The sequence below is a fragment of the Onychomys torridus genome, chromosome 12, assembly GCF_903995425.1.
Source record: "Onychomys torridus chromosome 12, mOncTor1.1, whole genome shotgun sequence".
Classification (NCBI taxonomy): Eukaryota; Metazoa; Chordata; class Mammalia; order Rodentia; family Cricetidae; genus Onychomys; species Onychomys torridus.
In genome coordinates, this window is record NC_050454.1 from 35,257,679 (window position 1) to 35,264,042 (window position 6,364).

At 42.7% G+C, this 6,364-nt stretch overlaps 1 non-coding gene across 1 annotated transcript; it reads left to right on the forward strand.

Moving 5' to 3' along the window:
• The first annotated feature begins 962 nt into the window (after positions 1–962).
• Trnak-cuu lies at positions 963–1,035 on the forward strand. Its single transcript has one exon. It is a non-coding gene; the product is annotated as a tRNA-Lys (tRNA).
• Positions 1,036–6,364: the final 5,329 nt, after the last annotated feature.

The window sequence follows — 6,364 nt, forward strand, 5'->3', positions numbered from 1 at the left end:
GTAAAGACTCCAATCTTTTCAATATGTGCATATAAAAGTGCTAAAAAAAAAAACAAACCCAAAAACTTGAGTATCTTTGTGAACCCTGGATAGAGAAAAAGTCCTTAAATGAAACATAAAAGCCATAAACCACAAAACAAACTAAGTTTGAACTAAATACCACTTACAAAAGGCATCACAAACTTAAAAGTCAAGAGCACTTTGGAAGAAGAGGCTTATAACTGAAGTCAAAGGTTAGGATCCAGATTACTGTAGGTAACAATACAGGGGGATATGTTTTCCTAACATGGGAGAAAGAGGACCCACTTAGAGCCTTTCCAATCTGTGGGGTGCCCTGACTTCCTAGGTCTGCTGTCACCACTGCTTTTGACATTTGTAGAAGACAAGGGTTGGAGTTAAACAACCAGAAGGATGTAAAGAGAGTTCATATAGATTATTTGTTGCTGGGGTATATACTCAAGTTGCAAGGGTTGGATGCTGTAGCAAACAATCTTCTAAGGACTTAAGACTGTCAGAATCTGTCAGATTCCCAATGGGAAATTATTGGAACATTCCTATATTCATTGTATAACATAGTCACTAGCAGCCACAGGTAGCAATTTGAGCTTAATTCAAGGAAGACTTATCAATCAAAAGTCTGACTATAAAGACATTGGGTTGTTGGGGGAATTGTAAGACATTGTACAGGAAGTCAAGACTCTCGGGCTTTGAAGGGAAAGGAAGCAGAGAAGTTTCTAACGTGGTGGAAGAGAAGGACAGAGTGAGAACGTCAAAAATAACCATGACCTTCAGCTTAGTGATGGGGCAAGCCTGGGGTGACCTTCAATAGTAGGAACCAGAGGAGTACATACCCAGCTTCACTCTCCTCCATCCCTCTCATCTCCCATCTGGTGGCTGACCCTAGTAGGAAGCCAGATTCAAGGAGTCCTGGTGATCGGTCTCACACAGGGCAGAATATATGTGCCCGGCTAGCTCAGTTGGTAGAGCATGAGACTCTTAATCTCAGGGTCGTGGGTTTGTGCCCCACGTTGGGCGCCAGATATTAGTGAAACTATTATGGCCATTCCACATAGTTAAAAGGGAGGTTTATTTAGTGGCATAACTTACAAATGAAGGGCTAGGTAGGTTTCAGGGTCTGGGAAACATGTGGCGCAGTCCAGTGGTGTTCTCTGGAGAACTCTGCTCAGTCTACCTCCAGCATCCAGGGTCCTGGAACCAAGAGAAGCCTCTCCTTTGGATCCTAGGTCTTCCGCTTCCTCCCTCAGCCCCGCCTTGTAGGCGTGACCATTACCGAAGCCTCAGTGGGGGTTGGAACTCCCAGACCAAGGCTGAAATGGCTACCCACTACAATAGTGTGGCCTGTTGATATACATGGTTTACCCTTTAGACCATTCATCTTACTTGGAAGTGGTCATTGTCATGAGTCATTGGTCTGGCTTTAGGCTTCTGGTTTCTGCTATACCACCTCACCAATAACAGGCTCTCACTGGGGCTCCTCTTGGATAGTCTGTTGTTGTCCTGTGTCCTGGAGATCCTGCTGTTTTGAATCTGTAGGTTGGTCTCCTTCATATGCTTCAACAGTTCATAGATTAGGTGGATGTTGGGGAGGGCCAACTCATAGCCCTGGTTCTGGGCTTGGATGATAGCTGGGCTGGTCAGCTTGCTTTCCCTTATCCTCACTACTTGGGTGAGCTCTCAAGCACTGCCTTGGCTAACTTACACAATGCAGCCTATGGCAAAGAGCGATGCAAGTGCTCCTGAGCAGGGCCCTCAGATCTGTGTCCCCTTCACTCGTATTGCCAGAACCAGCTCCACTGTTTGCCCAGGCGAGGTATAGGGCCCTCTCTCCCACTTGCTTTAGGAGACATATGGGGGGGGGGATGCTGTATATTGCTGTATTTTTTATGTAGTAAAAGTTCAAGTAAATACATATGAAAATGATATGACATGTTTCATTTAGATGCTGGAAAAATCATGTACATGTATGCATGTATATATTTAGAGTTATAGATATGTGTATATGGAGAAATCTCATAAGGCAGGGTAGAAGAGAAAAGCTTCAGAATGATTAATGCTACAAGAGCATCATTTTCATAAACAACTCTGAAGCTCTATGTAAATTGTTTCTGTACTTATAAATGTAGTAAAAGTATAAAAGCCTAGCTGGAAGGCACAGGGCAGATGCCTTCAGTCTGCCTCTGGCTGGAAAAGGAAGGGCAGGGCATATGCATGAGTAGCATCAAGCATACAGTGTCTTGGGTTGACATTGTTGAATGTCTGTTTGTTTATGTTCTTAGTAGGTTTAGACTGGTTCCTTTTACATCCTGAAGCAGTATGAACGTCTTCCCAAGAAATCCAGCAACAGCTGACACTGTTGCTAACACTATCAGGAGGGTAAGTGGGGATTGTATTCTCAGTGTTATCATTCTGTGTCCAGGGCAAGTCAGAGAGTTGCTGATTGTGGTAACCAGGGCCATCCCTTTGCTACTAATCTGTAGTCTAGTGGGAAGACTGCGTTTTTGTTTTGTTGTGGTTGGCTGTGTTATTGAGAGAGCCTTGCATAGCCTGGCTTGAACTTTCTTTGTAACTAACAATTACCTTGAACTTCTGATCCTCCTGCCTTGACTTCTCTTTCCGGGGCTTTAGGCATGTATTTTCATGCCAGGCAGAGCTGAGAGCATAGGCAAGTGGAAGAATTTAATCCTCTGCTGATGGAGTATGGAGAAGACAAGCGCGGAAATGAATATAGGCAACCGAGAGCAGATTATTTAAAATCGATGAGACTTCAACTTTGAAGGTGACAGGCTTCTGCAAAAAGAATAATAGTTGGGAAGATAATTAAACATCTCAAAACCTTATAGTTTGTATTGTTAATTGTGCTGTCATTTGTGTTAACTATATATATAAAATCAAACATAATTATTGCCCCAAAGTAGAAGCCAGACAAATTAACTACAAATGTCCATCACTACTAACTTTCTGTCATTGGCCCTCAGTTATTTATCTCTTTCTCTGTTACAGCCCTGAGCTGCATGGTTCTCTTTTAGTTCTGTTGAGTTCTGAGACCTCAGCTTATATTGAGTCCCTTCCGATCTTTTCTGTTCTGCTCCAGGTGTGCTGAGTACCCACTGTGTGTGACTCTCAGGCTTTGTGCTCTGTCTCTTTAAACTGAACTGTCTTATGAAAGTGTTTGACACATTTATCCTGCCAGTGTCTCCTCACATGAAAACTTCCTAACCTCCTCCTACTTAAATGATTATCGTACTTACTACACCCAGGGGCTCAACAACCTGCACACACCTTGCCTGAATTAATGAACATTTACCTCAGTTTTCCAAGATCTTCTTAACTAAAGACCACTCAACTTGTGCCTCTCCTATAAGCTGGCTGCTCAGCAGACCAGGCATCTTGCAGTATCGCAAGTTCATGTTGGAGTCTAGATGAACATCGTTTCCCCCAAATGCCTCGTCTTTTCATATTCATCTTCGTCTTCCATGATGCCCAGTTGGACTGTCACCTTGAAACTGGATTCTTCGTTTGTATTTCTCATACCCACCCCTAGGGTTTATCAATTTTGCTTTCTAAATAACCCACATTTCTTCTAGATTTGAGTCAAATGTCAGCATTGTTCACCTGGACCATTTAAGCAGAGAATTTACTGATTTCATCATATTGACTCTTAGCATCATTCAGAGTGTATTATATCCTGTGATAAGGGCACCTTTTCAAAATCAAATTCAATGACTTCATACATCCCCAAATCTTTAATCTCTGTTAGCTTAGAATGCTGTCTCTAGGCTAAACACCCAAATCCCTTTCATGGCTTGGAATGCTTTGTAAGTCTGGTTCATTTCCCCTCACACCCTCTGGGTCAACCACATTCTTACCTAATACTATTTACCCTTTGTTGATGCCTGGATTACCTTCTGTATATAGCTGATGCCTACTCTCCTTTCGGTTTTCTTTGCTTCGGCGTTTCCTTAGAGAAAAATCTCCCGACTTTCCAGAATTGCTCAAATCCTCCTACTTTAGTTCCAAGAGCACTAGGTGCCCAATGCCCATTCTGACACACAGCACTACTGTAACAGTGTACTTATTTATTCAAGTATCTCTCCCTCTAGGACCTGCACTGTCTCATACAGTTACTACTAACCAGATACGGCAATTAAAACTAAACAAAATGGATTCAGTTTCCTAGACACTAGACATTCAAGTGTTCAGGAGCCACATGTGAGTAGCACTTACTGTGTTGGGCAGCATAGAACAATGGGTGTTTCTATTGCCATACAGAGTGGTATCAGCATGCACAGGCTCTAAGCAGAAATGGCTATTTTCTGTTGTCTTTCTTTCTGTCTTTCCTATTGTGTCCTTAGTGCCAAGAGACATATCTGAAGACAATTCAAAGCATTCATTAAACAAATGAACAAAATGAGTTGATGAATAAGTTCCTGAGAGGGTTGTAATGACAATGTAGTGCTGTAAAGAATGTTCTAGACTGTGGAAGCTTTCCAGGTCAGCCTTTGTAGGCACTGGTCAGCTCTATGTGTTCCTCATTTTTTTTTTTTATTCCTGCATAATACTTGGTTTGCTGACTCAAACTTGCCTTTGGCAAGATACAGTCTGGAGACCCTCCACAAACATTCTACAAGAGGATGCATTATGGGAATAAAAATTAGCTGAGTCTGTATGGGATTTGGTAGTGAATCATTGCGCCTGAGATCTGTTCTTTTGTCTGCAATTTTTAAATTTTACTTCATTCCATTGTAGTTTAATTTTAGAGAAGTGCTGAATTGCAGAAGTACAGTCTACGAAGCAATTAAGAGGGACTCTGGTCTCATGAAACTCATGTTAAACATAATAATGTTTCTCTTGTTTTGATTAGGCAGCTGGTCAAGTATGGTCCTGGGTTGAATCTAACTTAGTGCCCTGTTGTGTAATTGCTTTTATTAGGAAAAGGCACACTCATTTATTTACTGGTGTACGGCTGTTTTTTTTCCTAAAAAAGCAAGGTTGAGTAGTCAGAACCTAGACCATGTAGCACACAAAGACTAAAAATTCACTTCCTGGTTTAATTTAGAAAAAAAAAAAATGCCGTTCCCTGGCTTTAATCCACAAAAGATCCAATATTTATTATGCTGTTCAAACTTAGTTTTCAATTAGTGGATAGCACTGACAGAAATAATCATTTGTTTTCTTTACTGCCCATCCTCCTGTCCTCCTCTGCCCCCAAATACTTATATTTTCTAAATTTTAAAATTACAAAGAAAAATTAGAGACCTGGCCTATGTTTTTGTGATGACCTAACAAGTGTTTGGTCATGCCAGGGATGTCACTGATGGCACAGGATGAGGCAAAATGCTCTTTCCATGCTGTGTATGTGTGTTGAGAACCTTCAGATTGTGGTGCCAGAACATGGTGGTGGGTCGGAGAACCATGTCTAAAAGCGGTGGATCTAGAGAAGGAGGCAGAGGACAAGAGAGTCTGGGAAAAGGAGGCATGACTGATGACCAGCAGGGGAAGGGGCTAGTGGGCAGGAAAACAGTCAAAGGAGTAGGGTGAAGGTGAGAACAGTTCTGACAGATTCCAGAGAGGGAGAAATTTCCCAAGGAAGTCCAGTCTAGAGTCTCAGTGCAGTAGAGGCACTGGGCTTTAAGGAGAACATGTGTAAAACAATGTGGAAAGAGGGGGTGGGGGAGAGTGGCGGGATGGCGGGGGGGGGGGGAAGGAGGGAGAAGGATAGTAGGAGGGCAGAGGGGGCAGAGTACTTGGCTTAAGCTTCCCATTTAGAGTAGATTTTTTACCTTCAAATGAAGTTTTTATCTGGACAGCCACTAGTGAAACTGTCTGGTTGGAAAGAAGACAATGGAGTTTAAACTTTCCAAAAGTGTACGTGACCCTGATGGTGTGTGAGCCAGGCTGACTTTTTTTGGGTTTTGCCTCTGCTGTGTGACCGCAGACAGGTTCGCTCACCTGTCAAATGAAGTTAGTCATCCCAGTGCTCTGTAGGGCTGTTGTGAGCAGTAAGTCACTGCAGCTGAGACTGGGACTCCACGTTAGAGTGTCACTGCTGTTGATTAAACTGCAGGGCCCTCTCTCACTCCTGCTCTCTCTCTTCCTCTCTGCCTGTCTTCCCCCTCCCCCCTCCTCTTCTCTCTTTCTTCTTAGTGCCCAGGCTGGATAATTAGAAGAGAAAGCAGAATAATACTGGATTTGATCATTAAAGGTAAAGTCGTATAGGAATGTGTCTTCTATTAAAGAATCTGTGTTCTAAATATCCCACAACACGCCCTTCCCCTGCCCAGCCCTCCTCATTGCCTTTTTACCCTCTCATGGTGTCCTTTCTAGTTTCTTAGGTTTTAAATAC